The sequence below is a fragment of the Chrysemys picta genome, chromosome 9 (assembly GCF_011386835.1).
Source record: "Chrysemys picta bellii isolate R12L10 chromosome 9, ASM1138683v2, whole genome shotgun sequence".
NCBI classification, from domain to species: domain Eukaryota; kingdom Metazoa; phylum Chordata; order Testudines; family Emydidae; genus Chrysemys; species Chrysemys picta.
Genome location: NC_088799.1, coordinates 75,967,738 through 75,981,387, shown reverse-complemented (window position 1 = coordinate 75,981,387; position 13,650 = coordinate 75,967,738). Strand labels below are relative to the sequence as shown.

The 13,650-nt window shown below is 41.1% G+C and overlaps 1 protein-coding gene across 1 annotated transcript in view; it reads left to right on the top strand.

Annotated features, from left to right (window-relative positions):
* Positions 1-13,650, top strand: part of LOC101942787 (connector enhancer of kinase suppressor of ras 2-like) — a 547,551-nt gene that overhangs the window by 231,678 nt on the left and 302,223 nt on the right. The gene's annotated exons all lie outside the window — the stretch shown is intronic.

The following is a 13,650-nucleotide window of genomic DNA, read 5'->3' as shown; positions in this document are numbered from 1 at the left end:
CTCACCATGGAGGCTATCACCCAGGGGATTTCCTCATCTCTGTGGACCTGAAGGAGGCGTATCTCCACATTCTCATCCTCTGGCCATAGACTGTACCTGAGGTTTGCTTACAGCAGTTTGCACATGAAGTCCTTCATTTTGGCATGGCCACTGACCCCAGGTAGTCACACATCCTGGGTGTAATAGCCTGTGTCTGAAAGGGGTACATCTGTACCATTTTTCTCAATGACATACTGATAGCCCCCTTCCTACAGAAGTCAGTTGGGAATACCCAAGTGATAGTACACATCCTTCAACAACATGGTCTTATAATCAATCTGGAGAAGAGCCAGCTCATCCCTCGCAGACAATAGAACACCGGGAAGTTTGGCTGGACACCATGCTCTGCAGGGCCTTCCTCTCCAGAAACAGGCAAACATACAAGATCCTCCCCAGTCCACATTCCTGCGTGAAGGTTTTACTGTGACTTGTAGTCATGTTCATTTCATGCATGTACCTATTCTTGTGTGCAAAATTTCATCTCAGTTGCCTGCAGTACTGCCTACTGACCTTCCCTCCTGACATTTGCAATTCCAACTCTCACACTGTAAGTCTTCCCTCCGCAATAAAAGGTCCGTCAGGTGATGGTTACATCCGGGATGATTCATGGACGGTACCTACCTGGCAGAACTGTTGAGAGACACCAGCTTACAGGCTGGAGAGATCACACATCTCGACACATGGTAAAAGGTCAATGGCTATGAACAGAATCTCACTGTACCATAAACTTTTTGGAACTGTGGGCAATTTGGCTAGCCCTTTAGGCACTCATCTCCACCTTCAACTCCAGACACATATTTTATTCACAGTCAGCATGACTGCCATGGCATATGTAAATGGATGGGGGGGGCACACAGTTGAGCTTGTTACAACGGGAAGCTGTATTCCTCTTCAGGTGGGCAAAGAGAAACATTTTGTCAATTAAAACCATGTGTATTAAATGGAAACTGAATGCCACAGTGGATTAGCTCAGCTAATCCAAAAACACAGACGAGGGGGTATGGTGCCTCCACTAGAGGTATTCGACCGCATATCCCAGACCTCTGGGAAACCAACATGGGATCTCTGTGCATCCAGCTCCAATGCCAGGAGAAGATGATCCAGCCAAAGGAATTGACCGCCTTTTCCCAGGTATGGCCAAGAGCTCCACTGTATGCATTTCCTCTTTTCCCCAAGATAACACACACCATCTAATAGATATGAAGGCAACAGACTAAAGAGATTCTGATTGCTGTGCACTGGTGCAGACATCCCTGGTTTTCAGACATCAGGGATCTCTGTGTCCCCTCCACCAACAGTACGATCCACTCTGGATCTACTTACAGGGCCATCTGTTCCATTGCAACTTGCCATCTCTCAACCTGGCTCCCTGGTTATTGAGAGGTCACTTAAAAACAATCCTCAAACCTCCTGCCTTAATCAGATCTCCTTCCATTCACAACATAGCTCCATGGGATCTTTTCTAACATTATATATATATATTCAGGTCCTCTTTTCTAACCTCTTTCCAAAATGTCATTATATTTTCTAATAATTAAGGTTTGTAGTGGTCATAACTCCTGTGTGAAGGGTATCATTGTTGGGAGCCCCCTCTCTGTCCTCCCTCAGAATTGTGTATGTGTGTGGGGCGGGTATTTCCCCATAATGAAAGGGTGGTACTACAGACAGACCCTTCATCCATCCCTGCAATAATTATCTTCCACCACTAATCCCAGGAGATTTCGCTCCCTGCTTTTTGCCCAAATCCAGCCCATCCGAAAGAAAGGGTTTGGCACACCTTAGACTTGTGGAGGCCAATTAAGATCTGTGTTAGAGAAAAAAGTCCCTCAGTAAAACTTCTGCTTTGTTTGTTCTAATCACAACAGGGTTAGGGGACAGAGAACTTCCAGGTGCTCTACATCAAGTTATATTGTGGGGCTTGGGGGAGGTTGGCAGTGCAGGAGGGAATTTCCAATGCATGCAAAGCTAAGGAATAATCTCCCCCCATTCAAGCTTACAGACCATTCCACTAAGACAACGGCAGTCTCATGGGCCAATGGGTCCAGTGCACCATATGGACAGGTTTACTGGGTGCATATGTTCACGGAATTCTACAAGACTGATAGTCTTCAGTCTGGTGAAGCAGACTTTGGCAGGAGAATTCTGCAAGCTGTAGCTCACCCTTAGCCCACCCAACAATTGATATTTGATGGCAGGGGTACTGCTACAGAAATCCCATCACTACTAAATGTATGGATCCATCCTCTGTAGTGAGAATGAGAAAACTTGTATCACTTACCGACAAATTTTTGTTATGGGTAGAAAAATGGGTCCATAAATTCATCCCACCACCTTTCTTTATTCCGTCTGTGGGGTGACTGCTCAATGATATTGTGTTGTTTTTTAGGGAAGAACTGATGGATAACCGTATTCTTACAGTTTATCGATGACCTTCAAGGTTATCCCAGTTTATATGTTTTTGTCAGGTTGGGCAATTCTGCTTCTTAGTTGCTGGGCAGATTTTCTGCTATTGTTAATACGTGAAAGAGTGTTTCATTCAGATATAACAGCAGCTTTTGGAAGCAACTCTCTGGAGGGGCTCTTCAGTGAGAGGAGCTCTCTGGACAGTTAGCCAAGCCAATCAAAATATCTGATTCTGCCTTTTGTAGCAGTCTGTATGGAAACTGGAGAACCTATAACTACTGAATTTATGGACCTATCCACCTACCCAGAATGAAAATTTCCAGGTAAGTGAGACAGATTTTCTCCTTCCTTTGTTGTGGATTAGGGAGAGGTAGGTAGAAAGGAAGGTCCTTCTGTTTGTTAATTTTTAATAAATATAAGAACGTCAGAATGTAGAGGGAGGAGGTACATCAGTCATATTGTAGTTTAACCAAAATGTCCCTGCCAGAGCTACCAGTTTAATTAACATCCCATTGCTCTGTGTCTGGTCTGCAAATATAATAAGTTTGCTAATTATCTATAAATATAAGTATATTTAAAAAAAGTGAAGGCCTTTATGGTTTTAAATGAGTTGTAATTGATTTTCTATTTCAACAAATTAAATAAAAACTAAGTTATTTAATAGCGTATATTTATCTAGCTACATTTTTCCTTTTTAAAATGGTTTGATAAAAATTGACCTATAACCCACAGAGAGTAATCTTACAATGAAATAAAAAGTAGATGAAATTATATTTAATGTATATTAATATATTTGTTTTGTCAATGAAAAACATTCAGTATAAATCTTATATCTTATCAGTACATTTTAATTTTGAGTTGACAACAGTATAAAACCCTACTCAAAACATTCATGGTCCTTGTTTTTGATTCCCTTTGCTTTTATGGATCCTGTGCATGGTCAGTTGCTAATGTATTCACACTGGCTCATCTCAGCCTGTTGAAAACTTCATGAGTATGCCAAGCTCCTTTCCATTGTAGTTTATGTACATTTGAGATCCACAATGGATTTGTTCCCACTCCTGTTGAAGTCAAAGTCAAAATTACAATGGACTGTGAATATGAGGTTACTGCAGTGTATGAGCAACTGAAAAATTATTCTGATAAACTAAGGCATTGTCTATACCAGCACTTTTGTTGCCAAAACTTTTAGCAAAAAAAACCCCTGACCAACATAAGCTTCACCAACAAAAGTGCTGGTGTGCACAGCGCTATGTTGGTGGCAGGGGTGGCTCTATGGCTTTTGCTGCCCCAAGCACGGCAGTCGGGCGGCTTTCGGCGGCACACCTGTGGGCAGTCCGCTGGCCACACGGATTCGGCGGCATGCCTGCAGGAGGTCCACCGGTGCCGTGCCTTCAGCATCCCCGCTGCCAAATTACCGCCGAAGCCACGGGACCGGTGGACCTCCCGCAGGCATGCCGCTGAAGGGAGCCTGACGGCCGCCCTCACAACGACCGGCAGGCCGCCCTCCGCGACTTGCCGCCCCAGGCCCGCGCTTGCTGCGCTGGTGCCTGGAGCCGCCCCTGTTGGTGGGAGAGCATCTCCAGCTAACATAACTACCGCCGCTCGTTGGGGGTGTTTAATTATGCCGGTGGGAGAGCTCTCTCCCACAGGCATAGAGCGGCTACTCAGGAGACCTTACAGCGGCGCAACTGTGCCGCCGGAAGGCCGGTAGTGTAGACATAGCCTAAAGGTTTTACAGATTTTTTTCTTAGTTTCAATGTAAAATGCCAAATTTTACATGGTCATAGCTGGAACAGTGAGAATTTGGAAACATCCACCTGAAGAACAAATTCATTAAAAAGGATAAGGCTGGCAGACTAGGCACAGCTTAATTAAAGTTTAAAGCAAATTCACCAAGAAACATAATTAAACATCTAATATGTCTAAGTGCATAGAGTAACTTCTGTCTAGACTCAGAAAGGCTTTCTCTAAACATTCTTATTCTCAGTTAATATAGAAATGGGCATAGTATGGGAATATTAGCAACTTTTAGGTTTGCTTTTCCTTGCTAGCCTGATGTGATGCTATTAGCCTTTGATGTTTCCTTTATGTCAGCTTGCATATTCATTGTGTTTGTCATAAATTACAAGAGAGATCACTTAAAGGATTATTAACATATTAATTTCTGAAGATTTGAATACATTTTCAATAGCAATTATAGATCTTGACCCAGATGATATCTACAGTACGTAACAATTACAAGTCCAAAGGTGATGAATGTTTATATGGAGAAGATGAAGGGAAAACATACTTGCGTGCACTGCATCATTCTGAAATGCAAACTAAACCTAAAGGACTTTTTTCAAAGAACCATAATGAAATAAAACACCAGTCAGGGCATTAGAGACTTACACATTGATTTTTTTTTTGTAGAATCATAGACTTTAAGGTCAGAAGGGACCATTGTGATCATCTAGCTTGACCTCCTGCACAACGCAGGCCACAGAATCTAACCCACCCACTCCTGTATCAAACCTGTGTCTGAGCCATTGAAGTCCTCAAATTAACCCACTTTTGCATGAGATCTGAGTGAAAACATAACTAATCATTGATCTTTTGAACTGCTTTTTGGTAAGAACTATTTTTAAATCCGAGAACACTTGAGTTTGCATTGAAAGTGCAGAATTAAGTGTGTAAATGATTGTGTATACAGAAGAAGGTTGGGCTGAGGCTACTTTGACGACTTGACCATTTCTTTTATAATAAAAAGTCAAGATATTTCATTTTTATATTTTCATGAACTGTATAAAATAATTTGGGGGACAGTAAAATCATAGCTGAATATAAAGGGAGACTACATTTGAGATACACTTGTAAGAAAATGCATCCTCTGATTAGTACGCTGTTACCTGTCTGTACTTGCTTCCTGGCTCCAATGAGGTAAATGAGAATGTTTCCCTTGACTTCAGTGGGGCCAGGATTTCAGTCTGAGTCTCTATGCTGAAATCTCTCTATTAGAAACATGTCAGTGCCATATTAGTGCCAGTGAGATCATAGCACCTTTGCATAGTGTAACAGGTCTGGTAACTAGAAAATGCCCACTTCTGTCAGTGTGACACCATTGGAAACCATTGGCTTCAGAGAAATTGCAAAGTACATTCTTCCTCAAGTAACTGTCCACACATTTTCTGCTTTTGGTACCTGGGTGCCTGAGATTGATTTAATATAATATATGGAGATATACCTATCTCATAGAGCTGGAAGGGACCCTGAAAGGTCATTGAGTTCAGCCCCCTGCCTTCACTGGTAGAACCAAGTACTGATTTTGCCCCAGGTCTCTAAGTGGCCCCCTCAAGGATTGAACTCACAAACCTGGGTTTAGCAGGCCAATGCTCAAACCACTGAGCTATCCCTCCTCCCCCCCTTGCCTCTTTCCATGAGGATAAAATGTGTTTGCAGAAGTGCAGGCTGAGCCCCCTGCTGGCTTCCAGCACTAGGACCACCCCTCCTGCCATCGCCCCTCCAGCTACACCCTACACCTAACACTCCCCACAAGGCAGCTCCCAGCCCAATACTGTATGCTGCCCACTAAACCCTTTGTATCCGAGGGTATAAAGGGTAGAGTAGGCCCAACTTTCCCTCAGTTCCTTCTCACCATCCCTGGTTCCAAGGCAGAACCTTTGGCAGTGTCTAGTTCTCTTCAATCATTTTTTGTCTATGTAGTTAGTATAGTGCTGAGTGTAGTTTTTCATATTTTTTCATGTCCATTGGGTCTAAAAAAAAAAAAAACTTTTAGTGTTATGGAATTCCCTGGTACTTGAAGCTAGCTGAGATGGCTGAACCTAAGTCCCTAGGGTTTAAAACGTGCTCCCCTTGTGATGCAGCTATTCCTCTGAACAACAGGCATGCAGAAGTGCATTGTTTGCCTTGGAGAGGGCCACATACTCAATATTTGGTTCCGTCTGCCATAGCTTTTCTAAGAGGATGCAGAAAGTGAAAAAGTCTCAGCTTAGGCTATTTCTCCTGGAGTGCTCAATGAGAGCTTCCTCAAAGCAGGAGAGGAAAAGGGTCCTGTCAGGCTTCTTCCCTGCATGCTCCTGTGAACAGTGGCTCAACTCTGAGCTCAATCTTCAAAGAACACATCACTGCCTGAGACCAGCAGAGAGTGGCTAAGTCTGCCTCTACTCAGTAATCTGGAAGGGATAGAAAGAAACACCTTTCCCACAGTGAGCACAGGTGTAGATCATGCTCTCTGTGATCTAGTAAAAAGAGGGATAAATTTCCTCAAGCTACTCAGCCAAAGGGTTGTTCACAGCCCAAATCAGGTCCCTCTGACATCCTCAGAGAGCCAGGTCACCAAGCAAAAGCACTGTCCCACATGGAGCTCCATACTTCACGATGCATCCGAAGAAGTGGGCTGTAGCCCACGAAAGCTTATGCTCAAATAAATTTGTTAGTCTCTAAGGTGCCACAAGTACTCCTGTTCTTTTTGCGGATACAGACTAACACGGCTGCTACTTTGAATACTTCACATGGTACCTTGGTATCAACAGTAGGGTGATGTCCTCTATAGAACTTCTGTGCTGAATGGCAGATACTCTTGACAAACTTGTGGAGGTAGCACAGGAAAAATCACACAAGCTGATTGACGTCTTATGCACGTCAATGCCTGGAAAATTGTCCATGCCAATTAATGAGGGATTTTAGAGCCGGCAAGACCTCTTTGGCAGACCCTATCATCTGTGGCTCCTACTTCAAAGAACACAGTCAGGAACTATCAATTACCTTCAACTGGTTTCAAACATTTCTACACACACCCAGTCAAAGTATCTTGTTAGCAGCCACTGTACCTGAATGATCCAGAGAGCAAGGGCCACTGAAAACGACTCCAAAGGACAAAGATATAACAAAATTAGATTTATTTTCAGAAAGAGCTACTCTTCATCAAGTTTACAAATCAATATTGCTAGTTACCATGCACCCTTAGCACAATATCTTCACTGGAACATGGTGTTGCAATTCGTCAAAAAATCTCTGGGTCTTCCACAGAGCCAGATTAACCTTTTGCGGGCCCTGGCACCTGAACTGTGGCCATGCTCTGCCCCGAGGCCCCATCCCTACTCGGCTTCTTCCCCCACGGTCCCAGTCGCTGCTCGCATGGGGGGGATCAGTAGAGAGGCCGAGTGGGGGCAGGGGCTCAGGGAGGAGTGACAGTCCGGGCACCAGGGCCACTTCTGAGTGTGGATATGGCACCATTGGCACCTGTAAATCTGGTACTGGTCTCCCATCTCCCAAATGAGTTGCATAACCACTGGGCAATAAAGCTAATTTCTCTCTCTCTTGGCCAATGAGCATTTAATTATTACAAAGTGGAATAACTCCAATGGAAGGGACCCATCCCAGTATAGCCAACAGCGTTGTCATTAGGGAACTTGTCTAGTATAAGAACATAAGAACGGCCGTACTGGGTCAGACCAAAGGTCCATCCAGCCCAGTATCCTGTCTACTGACAGTGGCCAATGCCAGGTGCCCCAGAGGGAGTGAACCTAACAGGTAATGATCAAATGATCTCTCTCCTGCCGTCCATCACCACCCTCTGACAAACAGAGGCTAGGGACACCATTCCTTGGTATGTAGGATACCAAGATATTCAAGTCCCTGGTCTTACTCAGGCAGAGTAGGGACTTGAACCTTCATCTCCTACATTCTAGGCAAGTGCCCTAACCAAGGTTGGTCTCTTTTTCTCTCTCCCTCTGGTTTTGATGAGAAATTCCATCCTGGAACTGTGAAACTTTTCACAACAGAAGTTTCACTGAAACTGGTTTGTTCCTGGAAAAGGTTTCAGTTTCAACGGCTCATCATTTTCTGATGGAAAAACTGTGTTGTCACAAAATTCCTGACCAGCTCTAATTGTATGCTCTTCAGGGCAAGGACTGTCTCTCGCTCTGTTTGTCCAGTGCCTAGCACAATGGGACTCTAATCTTGGTTATAGTCTCTAAGTGCATCCGAAGAAGTGGGCTGTAGTCCACGAAAGCTTATGCTTTAATAAATTTGTTAGTCTCTAAGGTGCCACAAGTACTCCTGTTCTTTAAGTGCTACTGTAATTCATATGATAATAGTAATAATCTTCCTTGTGCAATTTGTTGCATGTATTATAAGTAGAAAAGGGTGTGTCACAAATCTGAATTAGTGTTTTGGATACCAGACAATTCCATGTAACATAAAAATACAATTTAGTGAAATTAAGATAATTGTAGATACAATTAATTAGTAGTAGAATTTTAGCAATATATACATTTGTTAACATAAAATACTACTTTGAGAATTAAAGCAGCAAAGGAGTAAACATGTTTTAATTAATTTTATTTCACAAAACTTAAAATGAAGACCTAAAAAAAAGCCATCAAAACAGTTCTGTTGGGGAAAAACAAAGTTATGAAGGAAACAGTAAATACATATTGTTCCATTCATCACTTTCACAATTTCAAGGGCAATTTCTCTGGCTGCACCTGATTGGGGATCCTCACTAACAAAACACTAACCATTTTACTCTGTGAAAGCACCTCTCCCACTAAGATGTCAGGCATGGTTCTTTGAAAGTGCTAAAACAGGAGCTCTATTATTTTATTTTATTTTATTATTGGTGGAGTTGGTAGTTAAGGTTGCCTTACACTTTCCAAACTTTAACCATTCAGGCCCAAATTTCCCATGCCAGTCTGGCTCACACTGAATTTTTTAAAATTTCATATAAAATGCTTCAGCTGTTTCTGAGAACAGAATTAAGGAAAATACTATGTTTTGTCCATTTAAAAAAATTCTTACCACTATTTAAGAAGCTGTAGCACATACATCCTTTGCAGCAGAGAGTTGAAATTTTGCAGGGAGGTCATCCTAGTTTCAGAGATGGGCTTTTTATCTTCCCAAATTTAGCCAAGTTCTAGGCCTATGAAAAAAATCTCAGTTGGCACATGATCAGTAGAGGCTTGTTAGAGTTTGGCAGTAATATTGTCCAAAAGGACCACCTGTCAGCTTGGGGCTCCAGGGTCTGAGCAGGCCTTTCCCTACAATTGCTTTTCCTGGTTGCCTGAGGCCATTGTGGCATTAGGCACAAGAACTGAGAGCAGGGAGATGGTCTCTCATGTGCTCTGGTGCAAAAGCAATGTGGAGGAAAAGAAGACGCCACCTTACTGGAATATGAGGGGTGAAGGTGAAAGGGGAGAGGGCTAGGAAGGAATAGCAGGGGAAGAGATTTCAGGAGTTGGTGGGTGGGGCAAACAGAGGGAGACCGGATCTGGGGGAAGGGGCAGAAAAGGGATAAAGGTGTAGGAGAAAGAACTGAAGCTGAGCTGGGACAGATAGGGATAGCTTAGGAGGAAGGTGGTGGTGGATAAGAATAGGGAGGGGGCCACAAACCAGAGTGTGAGGGCAGGAGTGAGGAGTCCTGTAGGTGAGTGCTGTGGGGCTCAATTACCTCAGAAGGGGATGGAGGCAGAAGTCCTAGGTAGGAGAGGGGGGGGACAGAAACCAACGGGAGACTGTGGCAGAAGAATTATAACCACTAGAGCCTACTCCCCTCGTGAACCTGGAACTGAAACCAGGATTCCTGAATATCAACTTTCTATGGTCAGCAAATACTGTGACATCCATTGACAAAATGTTCAACCTATGTTGGACCACATAAGGTTGTCTGTGCAACCTTAATTCAACATCCCTGTGCATGTTCATTATGATCATCTTTAATTACATGATCACATGGGATGTATATAAATGGGTTCAAAAAAGAATTAGGTAAATTCATGGAGCATAGTCCATTCATGGCTAATAGCCAAGATGGTTAGGGACTGAACCCTCTGCTCCCAGTGTCCCTAAATTTCCAACTCTCAGAAGCATGTGGCACTGGCCATTGTCAGAGACAGGATACTGGGCTAGATGGACTGTTAGTCTGACCTGGTATTGCCATTCTTATGTTATTATATCCCTAGTATTTTTCCACAGGACACCTACCTCATTCATTGCACAAGATGGATCTTTCAACTTCTGCAAGAAATGGGGCAAGGGTCTTACAGACAATATATTCTCTAGACAAATCTGATTCATTCCTTGGGCATGATCCACTTTGGTATTTCCTAACTTTTGAGTGCTTGACTTTACATACAAAAAGCTATATTAAGAATGTTAAGGTTGCAATTATTATTTATATTGTCATTATACCCAGGGGGGGGAGGAATTATATAACCTGCAAGCAAAATGGTCTGGGTGATGATGGCCATATACGTTATTTGTTTATTTCTTTGTATTGTATGCATTTTTATTTGCCCAAGCAGTAAACATAAAGGGAATCCTGTTTGCTTATCTTAGATAAATCAGATAGTTCACTAATTGCAGTATCCAAAATTAGTTATTTGAATAAGTCACAGCTGAGTCACCCAAAAGGTTACAGGCTTTTACAGCAGAGATTTGTTTCAGTTACTTCTTAAGAAAATTATTCTAAAGATATAAGAAACTCAAGCTTTTCAGTGAGTCTAGTTCTTACCAAACTCCCTGTGAAGTAGAAAAATGTAGAAGTATTGCTAATTCTAGTCCCTAATCACAAACATTCACCTTTGTTATCCTACTTTCCCTCTCCTCTCTATTTTGAGTTAAAATGGAAGAAATTAATTATAGAGTCTATTCTTTGTCTCAGTTTACCAAAATAGAGATAAGGGGCCAGATCTTTAGCTTGTGTAAGGAAGCACAGCTCTGTTTGAAGTCATTCAAGGATTCCTTGCTTTCTAAGTTAAAGCAATTCTGGATTCACAAAAGGAATTGTTACTTAAAATTCTATGCTAATATCAAATCAATATTTAAATGAAGCACTTTGAACAGTACTTAACATAGATGGTTCAGAATTCCTTTGGCATTTTTCACAACCACAACTTAATTAGGATATCATATGTCTGTGTGATAGAATTAGATTTATATATTTTTTATAATTTCTATGAATAATCATAGAATAATAGGACTGGAAGAGACACTGAGAAATCATCTAGTTCAATCCCCTGCACTCATAGCAGGACTAAGTATTATGTAGAACATTCCTGACAGGTGTCTGTCTAGCCTGCTCTTAAAAGTCTCCAATGATGGAGATTCCACAACCTCCCTAGGCAATTTATTCCAGTGCTTAACCACTCTGACAGTTAGGAAGTTTTTCCTAACGTCCAACCTAAACCTCCCTTGCTGCAATTTAATCCCATTGCTTCTTGTCCTATCCTCAGAGGTTAAGAAAAACAATTCTTCTCCCTCTTCCTTGTAACAACCTTTTACATACTTGAAAACTGTTCTCATGTCCCCTCTCAGTCTTCTCTTTTCCAGACTAAACAAACTTAATTTTTTCAATCTTCCCTCATATGTCATGTTTTCTAGACCTTTAATCATTTTTGTTGCTCTTCTCTGGACTTTCTCCAATTTGTCCACATCCTTCTTGAAATGTGGCACCCAGAACTCGACACAATACTCCAGGTGAGGCCTAATCAGTGCAGAGTAGAGCAGAAGAATTACTTCTCGTGTCTTGCTCACAACACTCCTGCTAATACATCCCAGCATGATGTTCGCTTTTTTTGCAACATATTTAGCTCATATAGTGGACCACAAGCTAAATGACCCCCAGATCCCTTTCTGCAATACTCCTTCCTAGGCAGTCATTTCCCATTTTGTATGTGTGCAATTGATTGTTCCTTCCTAAATGGAGTACTTTGCATTTGTCCTTCTAGAATTTTATCCTATTTGCTTCAGACCATTTCTCCAGTTTGTCCAGACTATTTTGAATGTTAATCCTATCCTCCAAAACACTTGCAACCCCTCCCAGCTTGGTATCATTCGCAAACTTTATAAGTGTACTCTCTATGCCATTATCTAAATCATTGATGAAGATATTGAACAGAACCAGACCCAGAACTGATCGCTGCAGTACCCCACTCGTTATGGGAAATTATGGGGACAATTAGGCAATAATTATTTAATGATAGTAGACATTGAGATTCAAAAAGTTAAAGCTTTATAACCATTAAAATACAAATGGTCAACATCATCAAAATATACAAAGTAAATATCCTTAAATCAGACATTCATAAGTTCTCAAGCAGAATTTGTCTTACTTTGCCGATCTGTAAATTTCAATTATCACTGGAAATATTTTTGTTGATTTCTGTGTGTATGATGAAATTGGCATTTGCTGATAAAAAATCCTCCGAAGCCTAGTCATACAGTATTATGTCTCTAAATGTGAATTTCTAAGTAACAGATTTATTTCAATTAATTTTTTGGTCTGGAATTTTGATATCTGAACCTTATAAAATGTTATTTTTGTCAAATATGAATATTATCATTTAAAGGAAGACTTTGGATTTGAACTTTGTTAAAAATAGTTTCTGAGACATACATTCTTCTGTGGTCTGTCTCTGAACTGTGATAATTGCTCTAATTCCACAATTTAAATTTTGAATTTAAAATAATTTTTACCAGTTCTTTATCATAAAATAATAATTCATCATATATACAGGTACATCAGATCGTTTGTATGTTTAATTTTGATAGGACAAAAAGGAGATGAAAATATATAACTCAGTGTCATTTTCTACTGTTGAAGTACATTTCAAACAATGTTTTAAAGCAGTAGTGAATTGTATTAAGTCATATCTTCAGTCTCCGGTTTTAATCTTATGGACATGATTTAAATTAGCCTGCAATGAAGTATTTTTCTTTTATATACATTAGTTAGTATAACTGACACAAATATTACTAAAATTTGTAAGGTACAGTCCTTCTCTAGATTTAGCTACAAATTCTGTGATAAGCTGTGTAGTTGTACCACTGCCCTCTACTTGATGTGTCATAGCAACTATACTACTAACACTTTGGGAAGATTCTCCTCTAATTCTAATAAGGATCTGGCCTGCATCTAGATAGATCCAAGTTCTCTTCTTGTTATCTGAGAGAAGGTCTGGGTGGCCATGATGTGCCACGCAGTTACAACCTTGCAGATCTTCAGTGTCCACAAATTTGTTACTTTATAAACTGTTTATTTTCATTAATCAGTCTGATTGGCTGCAGAAATTACCAACTTTTTAGCTCTTTGTTCTAGTCACAGTGTAGGAAGGAAAACTGTTTGGGAAATCATTCATAGTATTTACCTTTTGTTCAACAGAAACACAATGTAAAATCCTTTCATGAGAAATAAACTCAAGGTAT